At 35.8% G+C, this 24,467-nt stretch overlaps 1 protein-coding gene across 1 annotated transcript in view; it reads right to left on the reverse strand.

Annotated features, from left to right (window-relative positions):
- EPC1 (enhancer of polycomb 1) overlaps positions 1–22,557 on the reverse strand; it is a 97,990-nt gene extending 75,433 nt beyond the window's left edge. Inside the window, exon 1 of the mRNA XM_016196312.2 lies at positions 22,310–22,557. The gene's annotated coding sequence lies outside the window, so the exon portion shown is untranslated. The remainder of the gene's footprint in view (positions 1–22,309) is intronic.
- Between the last annotated feature and the right edge of the window lie 1,910 nt (positions 22,558–24,467).

The raw sequence follows: 24,467 nt of genomic DNA on the forward strand, positions 1-24,467 counted from the left end.
TTGCAACTAAACACACACACACACAAAATATAATACATCTTATTGTGTAATGTAAAATCTTAAATTTATAGAAAACCCACTCTGAGCACAGCAAGAATTTTGCTAAACTTTAGACCCCCCCACCCTCCAAAAAAGTGATTGGGTAAGTTGAACCATTTTTAGGACTTGCCACCTTTAATTCCTAGTTTTATAAATCACCTGATCTTTCCCTCACTATCCTGCAGCAGTTGATGAAGCCTCTGTGGCAACATTTTAATGAGGATACTACTAGAAGCAGTTGGAGAAGTGGTGGGGGAGGCACAGACAGGAAATCATTTGGGACTTGAACAATAACAATGAGGTATTTAAGGAATGTTATCCATTCCAGTTAATTTGCCAGAAGAATAAAGGTCTATTTTAGAAAATAAGAAATACTGAAGTATTCAACCATATACATTAAAAAATATTGGGTATTTTAATCTAAGCTGAATTTTGTTCAATTATAGTTACCTTATTTAACCCAATGGCTGGCACTCACTATTGTATATAGTCCGGTGTTAGTGCAAGACTGTAAGGATAACAGTGCGAGGACAGGGCCAGAAGGCTGCCTCGGAGGACAGGGCGGGGAGAGGGAAGGGAGGTAGCTGCCTCTAGGTGCCTTACCATATTGAGCACATAAAACATACTACTTGAGCATTAGTTTTACTAGGCAAACAGGCAAATCAGTACGGTATAAATGGTACATGAGGGGTGAAAGGAAGAAACTTGGAGGTAGAAGAGAAGAAACTGTTAATGAAGTAGAAATTTATATTGAAAGGTTTAAGTGAAATACTGTATCAGTAGGTGGTGGACAAAGAAAGATTGACAGGGAGGAAGGTATTCAAGAGGGGCTATTGTGAATTTCTGTCACTTCTATGACCCATGGAAGGAAATGATTTCTATTTTCCTTCTGCAGCTTGGGGCACAGAATTATCTTTTAAATTATCTAATAAATTAATATTAGTGAAATAAGTTTTACTTTTACTATATTTACTCTTTTTTATGATACTTGGAGTAGCATCGTGTCAAGTGTTCTCTGAACCTGGCTCTTCCTCTTTTTCAGAAGAGGGAAGAGAAAGTGATTTCTAACCTGAGGAGTGTGATTACAGGTGTGAAGGATGATTCATGGAGTGAGAGGAAAAGGGCATGGAAAATGGAGCCCCAGAGAACACCAGCACCTAGGAGACAGCAGAGAGAGAACAGCCAGGAAGAGAGCAAAGGAGCAGAGGCTGGGAGAATTATGGAGAGAAGCAGGTGAGGTCACTGTTTCAAGGAGATGGTCAGTGAAAAGGACCCAAAAGAATGAGTAGGTGACAGGAAGGCACAGCAAGCACAACTTCTGTAGGATGCTGTGGGTGGAAAATCCACTCTGCTGAACTGAAATGTGGATTGGAGGAGTCTCAGGCTGAGTGGTGCCTAAAGCATGTTAATCATTTACCAAGTAAGCCAAAGCCATGTAAAATTTTGAAATGGTTTCCCAGGGTCCTCCTATGTATTTTTCACAGGAGCGAGAGCACTTTGAGGTTCAAAATCAGCTTAGCTTGGGGATACAGCCAGGGACACAGGGTAGCTAACGTCATCAGCAACTCATGCATTAAACATCAGAAGAAAACACATTTTATTATTTCACAAGTCTTCACAAAATCCCATCGACAGGAAGAAGTAAAAGATATCTTCCATCTTTAAAGTTGCAGAAATTGATAAACAGAAAACCAACCTGACCTGCTTGAGTTACTGCAAGGGTATAAGCCACATCCAGATCTTAACATTTCTTTTGAATTAGGTTTCCCAAACACTAGACTTTAAGCCAAAAAACAACACAAGTACCCTGTGGTAGCACATACGTATGGATATCTATTTTGGTTTTAACTGCTTTACTCATAATTAGGTTAACATTTTGGTGTTTTTATTTCTTCCAGTCTTTTCTGGTTTTGTTTTTCATTTGTTTGTTTTATAATATTGGAATAATACTGTATATTATTTTGTGGTCTTCACTTCTTAATATAATTTGATAATGTTCCCACCTCATTAAATATTCTTATAAGATTATTTTTTGACGGAGATACTTACTTTATGTATATAGAAAATTTATTTAGCATTACCATCTTAAGGGGCATTTAGAACATACTGACTTTTCTTAAATAAAAATGAGTTTAACTTTTCATGCTTTAAGGCACAGAACAAATTTCTGCTGTTCTTTGAATAACAATAAAGCCAACTCTACACAAATGAAGGTCGGCAATTTTATTGTCAATTTGAGCTGATGGCAAAAACCCAAGTCTTAAATGTTAATATTTCTTCCCAGATATGAGCTTAGCATTTTAAAAGTATGTTCCATAAAACACTAATCCAGATGTTACATTCTGAAGTGAGTTTCATAAAAAACCAGTAAGTTAGGGAAATACTGCCAATTATAGCTTTCTCTTTAAAATATGTGTAGGCACACAATGTATAGGCTCAGGTAAGTCTTGCAGCAAAGAAATCTATTTACTGATACTAAGCATGGTATTTCCAAATTTAGCTGACCATGTAATCTCATCATGTACTATCAGTTATTACCACTAGTTCTGTAAAAAGCATACTTTGGAGTTTCCTCATATTCCAGAAGAGAGGAAGCAAGAAATTGAAAACCTGTTTGACAAAATAATGACAGAAAACTTCCCCACCTGGTGAAAGAAATAAACTTACAAATCCAGGAAGTGCAGAGTCCCAACAAGATGAACCCAAAGAGGCCCACACCAACACACATCATAATTAAAATGCCAAAGGTAAAAGACAAAGAGAGAATCTTAAAAGCAGCAAGAGAAAAGCAGTTAGTTACGTACAAGAGAGTGCCCATTTGACTGTCAGCTGATTTCTCAACAGAAACTTTGCAAGCCAGAAGGGAATGCCAGGAAATATTCAAAGTGATGAAAAGCAAGGACCTACAGCCAAGATTTCTCTACCCAGCAAAGCTATCATTTAGAATTGAATGCCAGATAAAGAGCTTTACAGACAAGAAAAAGCTGAAGAAGTTCATCATCACCAAACCAGTATTATATGAAATGTTGAAGGGTCTTCTTTAAGAAGAAACTAATGAACAAAGTAAACTGATGAACAAAATAGACCCAGGGACATTGAAGCATGCAACAGACTGACTTATTTCACAGGTGGGGGGGGGGGGAGGGCAGAATAGATTAACCAAAGAACTTATATACATATATGCAAAACCCATGGACACAGACAATAATTCAGTGGAAGCCTGGGGAGGGGGCAGGAGCAGGGTGAAGGGGGTCAACGGGGGAACAAAGGGGAACATATGTAATACTTTCAACAATACAGATACATTTTTTTTTTAAACCACACTTTGGGAATTCTAATCTAGGCAGTTCAAGGAAATAAGTTTTTCTGAATAAGCTATCCATTTATTTTATTATTATTTTTAAATATGTTTTTATTGATTTATTTTTTAGAGAGAGAGGAAGATAGAAGGAGAGAGAGAGAAACATCAATCTATCAGCTGCCTCCTGCAGGGCCCCTACTGGGGACTGAACCTGAAACCCTGGCATACATCCTGACAGGAATCGAACCTGCGACCTCTTGGTGCATGGGATGACGCTCAACGGACTAAGCCACACCGGCCATGTCTATCCATTTAATCACTTAAAAAGGTCTGACATGTATACTTTGAAAAGGCATAAATATCTTATAAACAAAGTACTACCTTTATTCTTAAGATTTTTATCCTGCTAAAAACAGTGTAAAATAAGACATTTGAGTATAAAACTGGACAGAATTCCAGCAAGCACTAGAATTGAACAGGTTGCTATACTATGGCAATATATTTGGTGTTAAATACCAAATTAACTAGAATGTTTAACTAGATTTCTTTCCCTAAGTGTCCCTACTAAAAAGAACAAGTTGAATTTTGATTCAAAGATTTTTACTGTAACTTAAACTCTTGGAAAAGAGGAATCATAACAGAATCTATCACCTAGGTTGTTATATTGATTCAATGAGATCATTGAAGCAGAGTTTAGCATGGACCTGAAACAAAAGTCATGCTTAATAAACAAGCTATTTTTAAGGATATTTTTGTTTTACATCTTTGACTAAATCATTTTACTTTTCTGAGCTTTATTTTTTTGTATGTACAGTATAAAACATAACACTGATTGTAAACCCTTCAAAACTAAGGAAACAAAACATAGCTAAGAAATCCTCAAATGAAACCAGAGACCAACTGGATATATATAAAACTAATTTGTATACAATATTATACTCATCCTCTGGAATCTTTGTTTTGTTTCCACTTGGTAGTTTTGTATCATTCCTATGTTTAAATCTGTAAGGAGCTCTGCTACACCTTTCCCCTCCATTGCCAAATGATTCATCAGGTGGTTGCCCAGTGACTACTTAATCTCCAAATCTGGTCAAGGAAGATCCCAGGGAGTCAGGGCCTCTCTGCACAGATTGCAACTGTTTCCCTCAGGGTGAGTGCTTTGGTTAAGAACAATCCAATGATAAGTAACATTTTGCATTCAAACTAGCAACCTCATGCAGTGAGACATAGGATTATGTACTGGAAGGAATGCTGGCTTCCATGTGTGAAGGTCTAGATCCTGATCTAATATCTACCACTTATCAGCAATATGACCCTGTAGAAATTATTTAATGCCTGAGCCTTAAGTATTTCATATGCTTGGTCTAAAAAATACTTGTTCTCACTCTTACTTAGGCCATTGTGAAGAACAAGTGAGGTAATATAACGAAAAGTCTTTGACAATTGCAAAGTACTATACAAATGTAAGGAAGAATACATTAGTTTATTTCAGTTTCACCATAGTAGTTAGGAAGGCATACATATACATGCCCCCAAATAACACACTGAAACAGAAAATCTATGACCTGTTCAAATCATACATTTGGTCATAGAAGATTTGATTTTTAGACTAGGATCCTTTGGAGATTAACCCATTTTAATTATTTTCACCCTTTTTATTTTGCTTAAAAAAAAATTGTCCTAGAGAGTGTCTAGCACAATATAAAAGTTTAGGAAAGCTATGATAAGTTTGAATTATTTTTATTTATTTATCTTTATTGTTGAAAGTATTACAAATGTCCCCCTTTTCCCCCCATTGATCCCCTCCACCCTGCACCCTCCCCTCCAGGTCTTCACAACACTATTGTCTGTGTCCATGGGTTATGCATAAATGCATATAAGTTCTTAGGTTATTCTCTCCCTAGCCACCCACCCACCCCTGCTTCCCTCTGAGATTCATCAGTCCGTTTCATGCTTCTATGTCTCTGGATCTATTTTGTTCATTGGTTTACTTTGTTCATTAGATTCCACATGAGTAAGATCATTTTATACTTGTCTTTCTCTGACTGGCTTATTTCACTTAACACAATACTCTCCAGATCCCACCATGCTGTCTCAAAGGGTAAGGGATCCTTCTTTTTTTTGCATAGTATTCCATGGTGAAAATGTCCAAGAAGATGCTTGATATGATTTCAGTCTTCTTGAACTTGTAGAGATTTGTTTTGTGTCCTAACATGTGGTCTATCTTTGAGAATGTGCCATGTGCACTTGAGGAGAATGTATATTCTGCAGCTTTGTGGTCAAGTGTTCTGTAAATGTCAATTAAATTAATCTGCTCTAGTGTGTCATTTAGAGTCACTGTTTCCTTATTGATTTTTTGTCTGGAAGATCTATCCAGTAAAGTCAGTGGAGTGTTAAAGTCCCCTACTATGACTGTATTGCTGTCAACCTCTCCTTTAAAGTCCTCAAAAAAAATTTCCCCCCAGCTTCTGAGTCTTTTGTTCTGAGGTGAGATTCTTGTAGACAGCATATATTTGCTTTATGCTTTTTTATCCATTCAGCTAATCTATGTTTTGATTGGAGCATTTAATCCATTTACATTTAAGATTATTATTGATAGGTACTTAACTATTGCCATTTTATTTCTTTATGCCTATGTTTCTCATTCTTTCTATTTCAACTTCATATTACAGCAGTTCCTTTAACATTTCTTGCAGTACTAGTTTGGTGGTGATAAACTCCTTTTATCCTTTTTTTTTGGGGGGGGGTGGGGGTGTCTGGAAAGCTCTTTATTTCACCATTTTTTATTTATTTTTTAAATATATCTATCAATTTCAGAGAGAAGAAGGGAGAGAGAGGAAGGGAGAAGGAGAGAGATAGAAACATCAATGATGAAAGAGTCATTGATCAGCTGCCGCCTGCACGCCCACTAGTGGGCATCTAGCCCACAACCTGGGCATGTGCCCTGACCAGGAATTGAACCACAATCGCTTGGTACATAGTTTGATGCTGAACTGCTGAGCCACACCAGCCAGGCTTACCATCTATTTTGAATGATAGCCTTGTTGGATAGAATATTCTTGGTTTCGGATCCATGCTTTTCATTACCGTGAATACTTCATGCCATTCCCTTCTGGCCTATAGAGTTTCTGATGAGAAGTCAGCTGACAGCCTTATGGGAGCTCCTTTGTAGGTAACAGGTTACTTTTCTCTTGATGCCTTTAAGATTCTTTGTCTTGAATTTTTTGCATTTTAATTATTATATGTTTGAGCCTGGGTCTCTTTGGGTATTTGTTGCTTGGGGCTCTCTATGCTTCATGAACTTGTGTGACTTTTTCCTTGACCAGGTTAGGGAATTTTTCTGTCATCATTTCTTCAAACAGGTTCTCTAGCCCTTGCTTACTTTCTACATCTTCTGGTACTCCTATGATTCGAATATTATTACATTTCATATTGTCCCACAGGTCCCTTAAACTATCCTCCCATTTTTTAATTGTTTTTTCTTTTTGTTCTCTGATTGAGTGATTTTTTCTACACTGTCTTCTAATTTGGTGATCCAATCCTCAGCTTCCCCTAATCTGCTATTTCTTCCAACTTTTAAAATTTCTACTGTGTCATTCTTAATTTCCTTCATAGTTTCTACATCTTTTCTCATGCTGTTGAGCATCCTTATGATCAGTATTCTGAACTCTATATCTGATAGATTGTTTATTTCCATTTCATTTAGCTCTTCTGGAGATTCTATTGTTCTTTCATTAAGCCTTGTTTTTTTGTCTCCCCATTTTGGCTGCCTGTTTCGATTTGTTTTTATGTATTAGGTAGGTCTGCTAGGACTCCCAGTCTTTTGGATGGTCTCTGGTGAAGGCCAATGTCAGATGCTGTTTGTGGCTGGCCTTGAGTACCCTGTTTGAAGCTTCCTGTCACATTCTATAGCTTGTGGTTCCCTCTGCTGGGGCTGGGTGTGTTTGGAAAGGATGGAAATGTGCACCAAGGTCTGTTTTCCCAAGCCCTGGGTCTAGAAGCAAATCAGGCCCAGTTTGAATTATTTTGAGATAAGAAATGTTCCTGTATTATAATTTTTACAATTATAAATTTTTGTTTAATATAATTTTCTTTAATCATCCCATTTAGAACAGAAAAATCAATATAGATGTTTTTACTGATTTCCTTTTTTTTTTTTTTTTAATATATCTTTATTGATTTCAGAGAGGGGAAAGGAGAGAGAGAGAGAGAGAGATAGAAACATCAATGATGAGAGAGTCATTGATCGATCCCACAACCTGGGCATGTGCCCTGACCGGGAATTGAACCCTGATCGCCTGGATCCCAGGTCGACGCTCAACCACTGAGCCACGCCCAGCCGGGCTGATTTCCTCCATTTAAAAAGCAGTACTCAAGGTTTCTAGCAGAGGAGCTTTAGGAGAACAAATTGCTAAAGATAGAGTGTAATGTAGGGGCTAAAAGTGCTAATTCCAGAGCCAGACACAATTTGGGTTTGAATCTCAACTTTGCTCTAATCTAGCTCTATAAACTTGAATAAATCCTTAACTTCTATGAGTGTCACATTCCTCCCCTCCCCGTGGAATTGATAAATAATTCATGTAACCAAATTTACAGTGCCTGTAAGATTTCAATAAATATTAGATATTATTTCACAAAAAAAGCTGCACCTTTTTCTTAAAGGAAGTTTCCAGTGTAGGGTAGAAAGATGGTTGCCCCAGAGTAAGCTGAACCAGGTACTCATTACCTTCATTTTAACACAGCTGCTAAACTGGGTTTATACTAGCTAATGAGTCCTTTCCCTAAAACAAAAATACTCAAAACCCAAATCTTAAAGAGAAAAAAATGCTATCTGAATGTGTTCCTTCCTGAATAATTTTTCAAATCCTATTCTTTCCCCTTCCATACACAAAGGTTAGAGTGCACGCACACACACACACACACACACACACACACACACACACACACACACACACACACAAAAAGCTGGGAACAAACACTATAGTGTATCTCTCCTATACTTAGCTGTCCTTCTGTTTGAACAGAACTCTCTTTGCCTTCATTTTCTTGGGTTGCTCCATAATCTGTGCTTTTTCATTTAAAAAAAATTTTTATTTATTTAATTTAATTTTTATTTTTAAAATATATCTTTTTTATTGATTTCAGAGAGAGGAAGGGAGAGGGGGAGGGAGAGATAGAAACATCAATGATGAGAAGGTCATCATTGATTGGCTGCCTCCTGCGCACCCCCAACTGGAGATCGAGACCGCAACCAGGGCATGTGCCCTAACTGGGAATCTGTGATCTCCTGGATCCTAGGTTGATGCTCAACCACTGAGCCATACTTGGCCAAGCTAATCTGTGCTTTTTTTAGATAACTAAAAATTCATGGTCTACTTGAGAAATAATGATTCTTCAGGATTAATTTTGAACTATATTCTGAAAATGGTCTTTCATAAAATTCCCTGTTCTTAATTCCAGTGTGATAAAAAACAAAACAATTTTAAATATAGAGAAAAGAGTCTAACTTTATATATAATGGTATTGCCTTCATCATGGGGCTTTTTAGTTTGTTTGTTTTTAAGCTTATTAAACCATGTTACATTTTTAGAGTAGAGTCATCAAAATATAATTCATGCTTGGCTATCTCTCCTGTATTAAATAGTTATTTATGAGCATTTTATTTTAAAAGCTGTAGGTTCCAAGTCTGGTGTGCCACCAACTAGTTGTATGATCTTGGTCTTAATCAATCTGGGTCTTAGTCTCTTCAAGTTTGAAAAGGCCTAAGATTTGATGACTCCCTCCCAACTCTTAACTTTTATGACTATCTTCCCTTTTCTATAGTTGGCAGAAAAAAAGGGAATACATAAAAATTTTTAGACCTAAAATGTTAAAAGAATTAAATTGAGATATATAATTTCTGTAGAAACTATGCCTTTAGGTATTTTCTGACAATATTTGCCATGAGTATGGTCAAATGTGATATAGTTATAAATATTTCATTAATACTGGAAAATAAAGATTCAGAATTAATATGAAAGAAAGATACAAACTTCAACATGAAAGCTGAAGGGAAAAAAAAGCTGAAACAGAAATGGTCCAAATAATGAAGTCTAGTAGTAAAAGATCTGCAATTAGTCTAATATTCTCACTGGAAAATCACAGGACATTTCAATGTAATCAGTTAAGAAAATAATTAACACAATAGTATTGTCCAGGCAATGAGGAAAATGCCAAACAGCAGCAACAACAATAGTAATACATTAACCAGTTTAACAACTGGAAAAGCATGATGAAAGTGTGAAGAGTACATTTATATCTTACCTCAAAAAACTAGATTATGTTTCATATACTTTAGTGAGTTTTCCTAATATCATTTCATTAATTAGGCCCCACCTTTGTACAAGCATTGTATTATGAGCAATGGGAGATACAAAAGAAAAAATTTTATTGCCTTTAATGAACTTAGTTTCTGTAAAAACAAACAGGGTATGTCCTGTGTGTATATCCTGGTTTGAAAGGTAACATTTTAAATAATTTGATATATTTATATTTTCAGATTTATAAATGATTAAAATAAAACATGGAGGAAATTTTTCATATATTTACCCTACAAAGTAGTTTATTTTTACCTCTTTTACCTCTTCTCATGACAGTTAAGAAACAATTTTCAGGTACACTATCTTAAACCAAAAGTTTATTCATCATTTTAGATTTTCCTTAATTAAGTTGGAAATCAATATTCAATAATTATGGAAAAGTCAGCCCTCAATTTATGTTGCCATTTATGTCAATACATAGAAAGAAAGAACATACACAGTATGGTGAAATGAGGGAATGAAAAGCAGCACATGAAGGTTGACCTACACAGGGGTCACAGTCTCCTAAACAGGTATGGTGGACACTGAGAGAATCACGAAGGAAAGGCAAGTGGGAAAGTTTCTCCCTAAGTGTAAAATGCACGAAGCAGTAAGATGCCATCTTCCCTATACCCTTGAGAGATTTTCTGATGGGTGAGATGTAGCATTCTCAATGGCATATTCCAGAGCTACTAAAGTCTACATGGAAACTTGCAATTTTCCATTAACATCAGTGACAATCTGAACTTCTAAAAGGGTTGGTAAAAGATGAATTTCACCAGAAAAGGTTGATGAAATTTAGTGTAGATAGTCTTGAATTTTAGATAAAAGGAAAAAAATTTCATTTAAAAACCGCAAAATTTCATAATCATAAAAACTTCAAATTCCATATGTTTGGGATGTAAAGTAGAATGCATATTAAAATTTTAATTAATTATTTAACTAAAATTTTATTTTCAAGAGCTTCCCCCCCTTTTTTAAACTTATTCCTTTAACATAGTGGAGCTGAACAAGTGTACTTTAATAAATGCAAAATCTTAGAGAGTCATATAAGCGTGTTTTCCAACTGGAATTTATACATTTTCAAATTTATAAACTCTGAGTTCCTACTCATTTGAAAAGAGATACCTAAACAACCACTGATGTCTATGCTCTCAAATAGCAATGTCATTCTGTCATTAGCCAGCCTGTTATTTCTCTTCTTTCTCTCTCTCTCTTTTTAATATGTTCTCTTTTAAATTTCTATTCATTTTGGAGAAAAGAATATGAAGTTCTTATTAATATAAGTAGCCTTATAGATATAAACTCATAATTGACAAGAAATATTACAGAAGCAAATCCTCTGTGCAGTCTTTCAACTTTTAGTTGCCTTCACGCTGCCCCCTGCTGCCCAGCATCTACACTGAAAACTGTCCATAACTTTCAACCTTCTTTGTTTTCTCTTTATTCTCCGCATCAAAACTTAGCAGGCCAGAGATCCGGACCGTTGGAGATTTCCTCTACCAGGCAAAGGATAAACAGCTTACTACTATAAGAAAGAGGCAGTTCCCTCCTACTTTTCCCCAACAGCATTTTCTTGCCAGTTACAAGCATTTGAACTGGTGTTTTGTTGGGCAATGACTGACATCTAGATGCAGTCATTGTGCTGGTTCCAAGATACCATCATGGGTCTATCTTTCCCAGGCTCTAAACTCACAAGCTACATCTTCCTTTCTACCCACGCTGAACTTTTAGCTGGTATTTACAAATGCCATGCATTTTCTCTCCTTGCCTGTGCTCACAGTGCCTTCCTGTTTTTCAACGCTCTGGTCAAAACTACCTTCTCCATGAACTTTATCTTAATTCCCAAGTCCTTCTCTTCTATTCTCTCTTTAGTCCTCAAAAGCTCAGCACAATGTTGTTTTTTCAACACTGAAGAAACTCCCTAAAGATTTCTTTAACAAGCAATGAGCAGATAACAAAGAAACCTTAATTCTTAGAAAAGCAATTTGACTTGGTGGCTTTATTCAACAGAGTACCTGGAGGAGATAATGGGAGCCTCTCTAATACTACAATATCAATACACTTGTATGGGGTGATCTTTTTAATTCCCATCACACTGTGAAAGGCCTATCTTGATCCCTGAAATCAGAGGTGTCTATGCAAAAATGAACTTAAAGCTATATTGAGTGCTTATGACATGGCAGGCACTATTCTAGGTGCTTTAAATGCATTAACATTGTGGTCTCACAGCAGCTAGCTGAGGTAGGTAATATTACCTCATTTCATAGAAGAGGAAACTGAGGGTCTGGATAGATAAGTAATTGGCCCCAGATTATACATGTAGTAAAGGACAGAGATAGGAACTCAACAGATAAATCAAAGCTGTGTCCTTCAAGTGTTTTCATATCTTTAATAGAAATGTGCATGGAGAGGCCTCTAGTTAGCTATTCTGGAAGTTTAAAAAAACCCTTGTCTATAGAGTAAGCTTGGAAATTGTGACCACATAGTCAGACAAAACTGTGAGAGAGATTCAGTGTTAAGTATCTGTTAATATCTGCAAGATTGGATTGTCTTGTCCCAGCTGGGTGGCTCAGTTGGTTGGAGCTTTGTCACATACACCAAAAGGGTTGCAGGTTCCATTCCCAGTCAGCGCACATACCTAGGTTGCAGGTTTGATCCCAGTTGGGGTGTGTGCAGGAGGCAACTGATTGGTGTTTCTCTCTCACATAGATGTTTCTTTTTCTCTCTCCCCCCCCTCCCTTTCTCCCTCTCTCTATAAAAATCAGTAAACATATCCTTGGGTGAAGATTTAAAAAAATTTGATTCTCTTACAAAACAGAATGTAAAGGAATGTAGGATTCTGCCAAGTTCAAAGGTCTCTAAATCTTATATTCTAGAAGATTAAGAAATAAAAAATCCATATATTTGAAAATTGAAGTAGTCACTTGTGTGGCACCCAAAGATTCTAACTTGGCTTGAAAAAGGAAAGATATGACAATATTTCAGGCATGTAGTATTTGACTCAGCATGTCACATTGATGTCTCAGACAAGGATTTAGTTGTGTTCCAACCCAAACCTTTGCTCAGCAAGAAACCTCAAAAAACTGAGAAGGCAGACCAAGATATTCACTTGGGAAGGCAACACTCAAAATTGGTAGGACACAACTGTGTTCCTCATAGGTAAGAATCTTTTAACTTCAGAAAGATTTAGAATAAGTACAGAAGTGTTTTGTAGTGTAGGTAATTAAGAACATTTGACCTAATGGAGTAAGAGGTAAGCCTATTCAACTTTTAAGTAGTACTCCTACTAAGTTATATATAGTGTTGAAACATTAAAGGGACCTTAAGAATCATCATATTTAAAAATTAAATTTATCAGATATGTATGACTTTCTTAACTTCTTGACAATGCTTACTAGGTACCAAAGGAGGCAACTGCATGCAGTGAATTTGTAAATGCAGTATAAAAAGTTGGGAGGTGTTTAAGCAGTGCTATAAATGAGGCTAAATTTTAAATAATCAGGATTTCTAAAATTTGTAAATTTATAAATATGATGTGTAAACTAAATTTAAAAACATAAGAACTACCTTTGGATATGTAACTTTAATACATTTCATATTTTAAAAAAAGCAAATTAACTTTTTCAATATACAAGACTAATTCTTAAAGACATGAAATAACTTATAACTTAAGAGCAGCTGTTGCTGCCTTCTTCCAGCGAAAGCTGGTGTTCATTAAGCAGTCAACTTAATGTTTCACCACACAGAACTTGGTATGACTATTCCGTTATTCTTTATTTTGGTTTCAACCTTCCTCACATCCTAGACGATGGATTGTAACTTTTCAAAGACTGAGATGAGAAGTAGCAACATTAACCTACTGAACTCTCAAATTTTAGGTTTAGTGACTTACTCCAACAGTGTAATTTAGCAGTTCTAATCCCCAGCTGTATATTAGAATCTCATGGACATCTTTATGAAAATACTTATAACCAGATCCCATCCTAGACCAACTAGAATCTCTGGGGGTTGTTTTTAAGTTTCTGAATGATCCTAAGTACAGGCAGAGTTGAGAACCACTGGTACAACAGTGTGAACCTACCATGGGCTGAAGCACCAGTGCTGTCCAGCAGAACTTCCTGCGATAATGGAAATTGCTATAAACCAAATGTTTATGTCCTGCCCAAATTCATATATTGAAATCCTAATTTCCAATGTGATAGTATTTGGAGGTGGCACCTTTGGGAGATGATTAGGTCATGAAAGTAGAGCCCTCGTGAATGGGATTCGTGCATGCTCTTGCTCCCTCAACCCTTCCACCATGTGAAGACAAAGTGAGAAGATGGCAGTCTATGAATCAGGGAGTGGATCCTCACCAGACACCCAGTCTGCCAGCTCCTTTATCTTGGACTTCCCAGCCTCCAGAAGTGAGAAATAAATTTCTGTTGTTTATAAGCCACCCAGTCTATGGCATTCTGTTAAAGCAGTCTGAACAGACTAAGACAAAAATGTTCCATAAATTTGTCCAGTACGGTAGCCAACTAGCCAGGGCCAAGTGTAGCTACTGAATTTTTTTATTTTAAATATGTTTTTATTGATTTTAGAGAGAGGAAGGGAGAGAGAGAGGAGATAGAAACATCAATGATGAGAGAGAGTCACTGATCAGCTGCCTCCTGCACTCCCCCTACTGGGGATAGAACCCACAACCGCAGCATGTGCCCCGACTGGGAATTGAACCGCAACCTCCTGGTTCATAGGTCAATGCTCAACCACTAAGCCATGCCAGCTGGGCACTACTGAATAGTGATTACTCTATTGGACAACACAGTTCTGGCAGTTTTAAGCCATTTAAAATTATCTGAGTCTATTATTAAATAGGTGCTGAATGGTTGTTTTTGATACTGAACCACACCAGCCCAAACTTACTTCTTATACTAGCTTCTTTGATTAGTCCTTTAGTAGTATGAAAGGAGGGGCTTCTGGGAATGTTAAGGACACTGAATTTGCTGGTTGTTTTTTACTCATATATGATGGCAGTTTGTTTCTTGCACTTTATACTTTAATGAAAAGTGAGAAAAGACCTTCAGAACAAAAAATTTCTTGTCTCAGAGCAGTGAAGCAATTAAATTCTTGGAAAAGTTTCTCTTCACTCCTTGGCACATTATAGTGTTTTTGAACTGGAGGTTCTGACCTCTGTCTTGGAGGACAGAGACTTTCCAGTGGATTGGAGCAGTGGCCTGCATTTCAGAGCTAAATATAGGTCATTGGCATGGCAGCCTCTCTTTCTCAGTCTCATTGAAACCATGTCCTATTAACGAATGTCGAGCATTTGCGGTTGGTAGGATAAAATCTTGAGAAAAACCAGCAAAGTGCCACAGACACAGACATCTTTTTCACATGTAACTTGCTATTGAGCACAACTAAATTCTATTTTTAACTGCTATTAAAAGTAATTTTTAAATTATGGATTGCTATTTTTTTTAAAAAAAGGTTAAAATACACACATATATGAATTGTTGGCAAATAAGTCTCAAATATGATATTCATGCTGAGGCAAAAGAAGAATCAAGTCATTGCTGAACTCTCTCCCCTTCCCTTCCCCCCTCCTCCTCTTTTTTCTTTCCTTCCTTCCTTCCTTCTTCCTCCCTCCCTCCCTCCCTCCGTCCCTCCCTCCCTCCCTCCCTCCCTCTCTCTCTCTCTCTTTCTCTTTCTTTCTTTCTTTCTTTCTTTCTTTCTTTCTTTCTTTCTTTCTTTCTTTCTTTCTTTCTTTCTTTCTTTCTTTCTTTCTTTCTTTCTTTTTCTTCTTTCTCTTTCTTTCCCCTCCCTCCCTCCGTCCCTCCCTCCCTCCCTCCCTCCCTCTCTCTCTCTCTCTCTCTTCTTCTTTCTTCTTTCTTTCTTTCTTTCTTTCTTTCTTTCTTTCTTTCTTTCTTTCTTTCTTTCTTTCTTTCTTTCTTTCTTTCTTTCTTTCTTTCTTTCTTTTTCTTCTTTCTCTTTCTTTCCCCTCCCTCCCTCCCTCCCTCCCTCCCTCCCTCCCTCCCTTCTTCTCTTTCTCTCTCCCTCTGTCTCTCTCTCTCTCTCTTTCTTCTTTCTTTCATCGAATGTATTGGAGTGATATTGGTTATAAAATTATATAGGTTTCAGGTATATAGATGATATACATCATCTGTATATCATATTGTGCATTCACCACCCCAAGATAAGTCTCCTTCCATCACCATTTATCCCTCCTTAACCCTCTTCTACCTTCTTCCACCCTCCTTTCCCTCTGGTAATCGCCACACTGTTATCTGTGTCTATGAGTTATTTTTGTTTGTTTAATCCTATCACCTTTTTGACCCAGTCTCCCAACCCCCCTCCTCTGACAGTTGTTTCTATTTTGTTAGTTTATTCGTTAGATTCCACATATCAGTGAAATCATATGTGGTACTTGCCTTTCTCTGACTGACTCATTTTAAAGAGCATAATGTTCTCCAGGTCCATTCATACTGTCACAAAGGGTAAGATTTCCTTCTGTTTTATGACTGAGTAGTATTCCATTGTGTAAACATACCACAGGTTTTCAATGAGGGTATCTTGACCACCCTATTTAATATTGCAATATGTATTTATTCATATAGCCGCCAAATGTTAAATGACACTGCTTAAAGTTTGACATACTGCAAAGCCAACATATATACCATGGTAGGTACCATCTGGTTCTCCAGAGCAGTGTCTCAACGCATGGTCCCTGGACCAGCATCATCAGCATCATCTGGGAGACTGCTGGAAATGCAACTTCTTAGGCTCTACTCCAGACCAAATGAACCAGAAACCCTAGGTGTGAGGCCTAGCAATTTGTTTTAGATGATTTCAGCTCATGCCAAAGTTTGAGATCCACTGATCTAGAATATACTGAATGTCCCCAAAATATCCCAGAGGCGAAAACATCCCTAAGTTGGTAAAGAGAGGAAACATTTTGTACATTGTGAAACAGAAGCCAATGCTTGGACCTAGTGTTATGAATCATGAATTTACCTACATCAACACATCCTCCCAGAATTTTTTGTCTTTGATCTTTATTTTCCCTATAAAATTCAACTTCTGAAAGGATTTTATGAGATATTCCTGAAAAGATGAGATGCAGTACAAGTGTGCCTTTAGCAAATTCAATGTACAAATATTCAGACATATAAAACTGATAAATTAGGTGGGCAATTACTCATTTTATGAAAAGGTTATTAGATTTATAAAATAAGTTACCAGATGATTCATGAAACAGTGATACCATACAGTGCATTTAAAATGTCAATTTACACAACAGAAATTTACAAATATCTAATGTGACCGTATAGAAGAGTAGATAAGTAAACAGGCTCTGATTTCAGTCTTTCCAGGTTTAAACTCTAGCTTTTTCATTTACTGTGTAACCTGGGCCAAGCCTCAGCTTTTCATTTACTATGTAACTGGGCCAAAACTCTAAGCCTCAGTTTCCTCATCTATAGAATGGGTATAATAATTTTCCTATCTTCCAAGTTTGTGTGAGGACCTAAGGAGATAATAAAGGTAGCATTTAGCCTAGAGGCTGAAACATAGTAAACTCTAATTAAATATTTGTTTTTAGTTTCTTTTTTGTGTTTTTGTTTTTTAAATTAGCTGCATCTGTGACCAGTCTGGTTTCCATGAAAACAGATATTCATGTTTTATCACTCAAGAATGTTTATACAAAGCAGATAAAGTTTATACAAAGCAAATACTGTAGGAGCTAACCATATTGAGCACTGAATACTCAGCAGGTGTTCACCTTTTCAAGAGCTCTTCTCTAGCCAAACCAATCACAGTAATTTCAACCTCCCTGCCTGTGACTGGTTTAGGTATGACCATGTCCTACAAACTGGCCAATACGCTGTTAAAAGCAGTGTGCTTGGGGCTCTGGAAAGAATTCCTTCACTTATGAAAAGATACATAACAGAAACTCTCCTCCCTTTGGAAATTGTAATATCAGGATACGATGCTTGGAACTGCAGCAGCCATCTTATCACTATGAGGAGGCATCGCTGACATTATGGCAGCGGCAATGCAAAAGAGTGAAGCCTTCCAAGGAACTTGATAACTCTATTCAGCTACTGAACTAATATTAGAACTGCCTTGCTTCTTGATTATGAATTTAGTTGAAATATGCAATGTCCTCATATTTTAATGCCACTATCAGTAGCATGAAAGCAAACTAAATGACATAATGCATCTAGCTAGTATGGCTTAATTGGCTCTTTGACAAAATGATCTGGTGACTTTATTCTTGAGGTATATTAAACCACATACAGAGAATCTTAATGAATAGTGTCTTCTCCTTCAATTGATCTGTATGAACTTTCTTGCTCAATATCTGATGTGCTTAATTAATCATTAGCTAAACATGTAATTATATTATCTTTATAAAGTGTTTTTATTTATAAAATTTTTGTTAATATATCATTAAAAGTATTGCAGATTTCAAAGTGAAAATAAAATTTTAATTCTATAATCTTTAATACTGTAATTGTATTTCCTGCTTTGTTTTACAATTTATATTTACATTGACATTTATTTCATAACATGTGAACTAAATGTACAAAATGAGGCTCTACCACATTTGAAAAAAAGTTTTCATTAAACAGACCTCACAAGGACATGCCCCAAATTCTTACTACCAGAGTGATCTTCTTTGTTTCTCTTCTCAAGCAAATAAGTTAATGTTTTATTTCTCACTTTGCAATAGGAATTTGCATTGAGTAACTATTTATGTAGCATTTATTTGGGCCATATCTAGAATCTGAGGGCTATTCTCCCCTCGATGTGTGAATATCTGATACCCAAATAATGGTCCTTCAATACAAAGATGTTTGTTAAATCCTATTTAAACAGATTTAAGTACAAAAAAACACAACAACCCACAAAACTTACTTTAGAGATCTTATTTGGCCTTTATTCCCAAATGGGAACCTCTCACATCTAAGACTTTAGATTTAAAGTATCCTTAGAACTTTGAATCATATTGGACTCTAAACTCGATTAATGGATCCTTTCCTCTTTTACTTAATATTGTATCATAGCATCTTTGCATTAATAGCACATAATAGGAGGAGAATCTAGAACATACTAACCCCCAAATAAAAATAAATATTGAACAAAGGTATAAAATACATCATTTTAATCTTTTTCATCAAGAAACCATTATTTTTGCTTTACTTTCCCTTTAGATTCTCCATTTGAGAATATTTTTGGAAAGAAAAAGTCATAACACAAACGACCATTTTGCCTACTATAATTTCCCCCTTCTCTTCCTTGGCAAAACCATGCTGAAGAGTAGTGAGTGAATTTGTATAGTAAATATGCACAAGAAGTGGGTAGAATTAGGAACATACAATTTCAGATCTGTATTCAACTTGATTTTCAGAAGACAGCATTTTTAGCTATTTTTTGTTCTTCTAAAAGAGTTCATTCTAAAGTATATTAGACTGGTCTTGGCTAATATTTTCAGCATTTTATGTTAGGTCATCTTAATATCTCCATAAATGTTTCTTCTCTTTGTTACCTCATCTTTCCTAATAGGGTTGGTTAACCTGAAAATTTTCTCAACCTTTAGCACTACTAATGAATACAAATTAATAAATTAGAAAATTATGTGTGTTCATTGCATTAAGTCTAAATAAAATTCTCAGTGTATTTGTTATTGACCAATCTCTATAATTTCAAGTTCACTTTTCTGAGGTGTATTGTTTAAAATTTGATTTACAGATTCTCCATGTCTTTGGCATTATTTATTTCTTCTTCCTGCAGCCTGTTTTTGGCCATTTCACTACTCGTTGACCCCTCCCTCCATTAGAGGGATGGGCAGGGTAAAAAATGATATGATATTTTAATATAGTCAATTTTACCACTTGCTAAAATCTCTGGTGTGCAAGAAATAAATAAGTGTGTAACTATTGACTAAAATGACATTTAGGATTTTAAAAAATAATTCCTTGTTCATAATCTAGTAACTATTACTATGAAAAAACTGAATTCTCTATATGCTGCATTTAATAAATAAAGATTTTTCATGATGAAAGCATAGTTTATTATAATAATTCTATTCATTTTCACCCCAAAATCATGAACTAAATGCCTACATAAATGTTGTCAATTTAAAAAAGACAACATCCAAAGAATCAATAGCTAAAGTGAAGCACAAGGTGAATTTAAAAATGGAGAATAATACAAAATAATGAATTGGTTTTGCCTCATAGATTTAAACCTCCTTACTTACACAGTGATTTAAGAATCACAAATAGAAGAATATCTTTAATATAAATATCTACAGATGATTTTTTAAAGTGAAGATTTAACTATAATGGTTACTTCATAATCAATGATGTAATAGTCAATGGTGTGGGAGAACAAAGAGCATTGAATAGCTACATATGGACTTCATAGCATCAGTTTGCTTTTTAAAAGGGGGGCTACCTTACATAAATATTTTTAGTTTTCACAAATTAAAATTTAAAATATCACCAGCTAAATAACAGAATATTTTAGCAATAAAAATACTGGCAATTATATTTTCAGTAGATCAACTTTAGAGAACTAAACTCTCCATCGTAACCAGAGGGTTAGATAATAAATTTATACCTGCAGTCTTTCATTCAATAAATAATCTATAATGTCATTACTAGTCTTGATGGGGACATTTCAATTTTACAAAGAGATAAAATGTTACAGTGAACATTTTCAAATTTTCATAGCATAGTATAAACAAAATATAGGCAGAACACATAATTATTTTTGAAGTTCAAGGAAAGGATTTTAAACAGAGAAATTATAGGGACACAAAGATCAGAAATACTACTTTCAGTCATTTTCACACATTCTTTTACTTTAGAATTTTTAATGATTAGTGAAATGAACACTTAGATATGTCAAAGTGAATAAAAGCACAATAATAACTCAGAAATTTTTACTCTCTCAAGAAATAATCTATTCAATTGTACCAAAAGGTGGTTTAGGATACTATTTCAGTTGTTTTAATTTTATTTGGCAAAATAATATATTTTTAGTTACAACTACTGATTCCTCCCACTTTCTTTTTGAATGGAGGACATATTTACTATCTTCATAAACAACTAAAATGTTCAGAGGCCAGTAAAACCCATATCATACAGTAATATACATTTTTGTTCTTGTGAGACCTTGGGCCTAAATATTCTCTAACCAGATAACTCTCAATAAGGACAAAGATGGAAAAGGTTTATCCTGCATTTAGATATATGATATGAATATTTTTAAAGTTAAAAGCAGTAGTATGTATGTTCTTTCAAAAATAGCCTTTAAAAAATAAAGATATACATAAATTCAATTGAAGTATCATTTCAAAATAAACCAGACAATAATGTAGGCATTATTATATGTCAAACTTCTAGAAAATTCCCAGGAGAAACTTAGGATAGTTAGTTAAGAAATCCCTAGGTTCAAAATGGAATTCAACTTTTACAATGTTCAGTGAACTAAAACTCAAACGTTTTTTTAAATTGAAAAAACATTAACATGTATGATATTGTAATATAAGGAAAATGCAAAATGTTACAAGCTAGGGTAAACTGGAAGCTTTATTATTGAAGAAATCTGGCCTAGAGATAATCATACCAGATAAAACACAACTGCAAACTGCATGCTTGTCCCTGATGCTCCCTGGACTGGTTGTGAGGACATGCCTGCACAGTTCACAATTCACAAAAAACATTTAAATTATACAACTGAATAATTTCTTCTGACCAAACTGAACTTTCTTTAAGGAAATAAAGGGATGAGATAATAGATCAAATCTTGCCCCACCTCTTCTTTTCCCCCTTTTTTCTTTTAGTGAAACTGACAAATTGGTGAGGAGCACTACAGCGCCACCAACACAGATCAATGCAAAACAAAAAAGATCTCCCACCGTGTGCAAAAAGAGAGAAAAAAAAAAGAAAAGAAAAGAAAAGAAAAGAAAAATGCCCCAAATTACAAAATGTCTCCCAAATGTACCTCTTTGGAGAAAAACAAGATAGATCTGCAAAGATTATCTATGAAGAGCTTCAAACAATATCATGAAATACAAGTTTAGATCTGATCAGCAAATAAAAGATCCACTATTTGGTAACAGTCATAACTTAATATAAACCCGGTAATGTCAGTCTCCACCTTCATTATACCAAGGACAGCTTTTCTGTAGTTTGTATCCAAGTAATCCATCAAGAAAACCACAATAGGCCGTAACGAATACAAAAAACAAAATACATCCATAGCTTGCCTGCTAATAATTTAGTCCTGGACAAATTAGGTAATACACAATTTTTATAAAGAAGATATGCACATATTTGGCATTACCAACATTGCTGGCACAAAACAAGTCCATCTTGAAATAGCTTAGTTCCTCTGTAGTTCACAGTGATTAAAGTATAATTTACATGATAAATATTTCGCTTTAGTAATGAAAAAAGTAACTATTTTTTTTCTTTTGGTAAAAAAATAACCAGACAAGATTAGGTGGAATGTGCAGATCAAAGCTAAAGAAAAATACAGAGATTGGTTTTGTGAGAAGAAACACAATGAAAATCCTTTTTACCTGGTGGCTCATTCAAAGATTTAATGCCATAAATATTTAAAATTACAAACTTACCTTTAGTGCAGGCAAAGAAGAAGCCAGTTCTTGCAAAACAATTGTAACAATATAGGCTGGATACTTGTGTCCCTAGAAACAACAGCCTCCAGGCAGCATATGGAGCTTGAAACATCTTTAAGATTTTTGGTAAATAAAAAGTAATACTTTCTTCCATGATCAGCGGCTGAATGGGGTGGATCCCTCCAGGATCTGTGGGCGTTTGGGAAAAATCGGAGAAATATCCACGGAAGATTAAAAGCAGAGGAGGCAGCGGCAGCTAGAAGACTCTGGGGTTAACAACTTTGCGATGGCAAGCAGGCGCGCTCTGATTGGCTGGGAGGGCAGTGTCCCTACAGTCTGCACTATCCCCCGCGCCCCCGCCTCCCGCAGCTCGGAAAGAAATGCGGTGTGTGTGCCATTTTACACTGGGCTTTTAAAAGCACAGCCATCCAAATGACAAAAGTCTGAGCTTGCTGCTAAGTGACACTGCAAAACAATAGCACCCACGACTGCTTGTTAGCTCAGGAAAATGCCTTTTAACGTCTTAAAGGAACACTCTTGTTTCTTGTGTGTGGTTTTTCTGCAGAATATAATGCTTTTCTTAAGCAAATTGTTGATCACTTCCCAAATGTCCGTATATAATTTGGATACAGATATGACCACTTGAAAACTATTTCCATCAAAACGTTTTTTGATTTGACATCATAAGATACCTAAAGAAGCCAGTCATCATTGCAGAAATTCACGACTCCTTTAGCTTTTGGAGCTTTAATTCCTTGAAAAAATAAAATTTATTAGCCATAACTACTACTATTTCTGCAAAGAATAAAAATAAAATAATTATTTCAATAGTTAAAATCAGTGGGCATACTTTTTTTTTCTCCTTGAAAATTCTGTTTCAAAAACCTCCACTGGCTGACAGAATTCAACCACTCTGCCTTACAAACAAAATGGCTGTGGTACTGAGTTTTTTTGGATCCTCCCACTGTGCCTCCTCCTGGCCTCCAGGAAGTGGTAAAAATCCAAAATAAATACAGTAGTCAAAGTACATTGTCCAGCCTGAACTCTGGTGAAACGTTTGGTAAGGGGTTCTTAGAATGTGCTGTTTTTTATTAGTTTTTTTAAAAAAATTGTTTTGAAAAGAACATCACTCACTAGAGATTTGCTTGACTGTAATTTGAACTTCCTGCTTTACATATTTATAAGTCCTTTCACCTATCTTGGCTGGCATTCAGATGAAGTGGGCTGGGAAATTTGATGCTCTGTTTCTAGTTGTGAGCTGAGTCACAACTAGGTACTTGGTGGTTGCAACTGGGCTTTTAAATAAAAATGAAATAAAAAACTTTAAAAAAGTAATGTTAAATGGATGCTACACTATGATTGAAAATGTAGTCAAAAGGTAGCAAATATTGAAATGTTTCAAATACTGTATAGTATATGTTTTAATTGAACACATTCAGTATAAAATTCTTTGCCAACTAATTGCTAATGAGCCAAGGATGGAACAGGGTTTAGAGGAAATGGATGAAGAAAGGGGTGGGGACTTGCCTACCTTCTTTAGGAGCCCTCCCCCAGATACACACCCATACACGGTTTGTTAGTTCTATATAATTTATTGTCTAAATCAGGACATTTTTGAGAATGAAAGGGGGCATATTACTAACTACAGCACGACTGGAATAAACAGGGACCGTCCATGGTAAACCAGGAGGTAGAGCTCACTGTGTATTCAGAGAGACCTTGAACTTTTAAAAAATATATATCTTTATTGATTTCAGAGAGAGGAAGGGAGAGAGAGAGAGTTGAAACATGAATGATGAGAGAGAGCCATTGATCAGCTGCCTCCTGCACGCTCCAGACTGGGGATCAACCCCGCAACCTGGGCATGCGCCCTGACCGGGAATCGAACCTCCATCTCCTGGATCCTAGGTCGATGCTCAACCGCTGAGCCACGCCCAGCCAGGCTTGAACTTTTTAAAATTTATATTTATATATATAACATGACATATCTATGTACAACATGGCTGGGACAGTTGAGGAAACTATACAAGGATGTTTGGCATTTCCCCCCTCCCACATGAACTTTAGACTAAGAAGACAGCATGAGGAAATGGAGTAAGAAACACAAAAGTTATATGCAATTCGAAGTGACAAAGAGTCTGGGTGCCAAGGAATC

Source organism: Miniopterus natalensis, chromosome 1 (assembly GCF_054644295.1).
Source record: "Miniopterus natalensis isolate mMinNat1 chromosome 1, mMinNat1.hap1, whole genome shotgun sequence".
In the NCBI taxonomy this organism is placed as follows: domain Eukaryota; kingdom Metazoa; phylum Chordata; class Mammalia; order Chiroptera; family Miniopteridae; genus Miniopterus; species Miniopterus natalensis.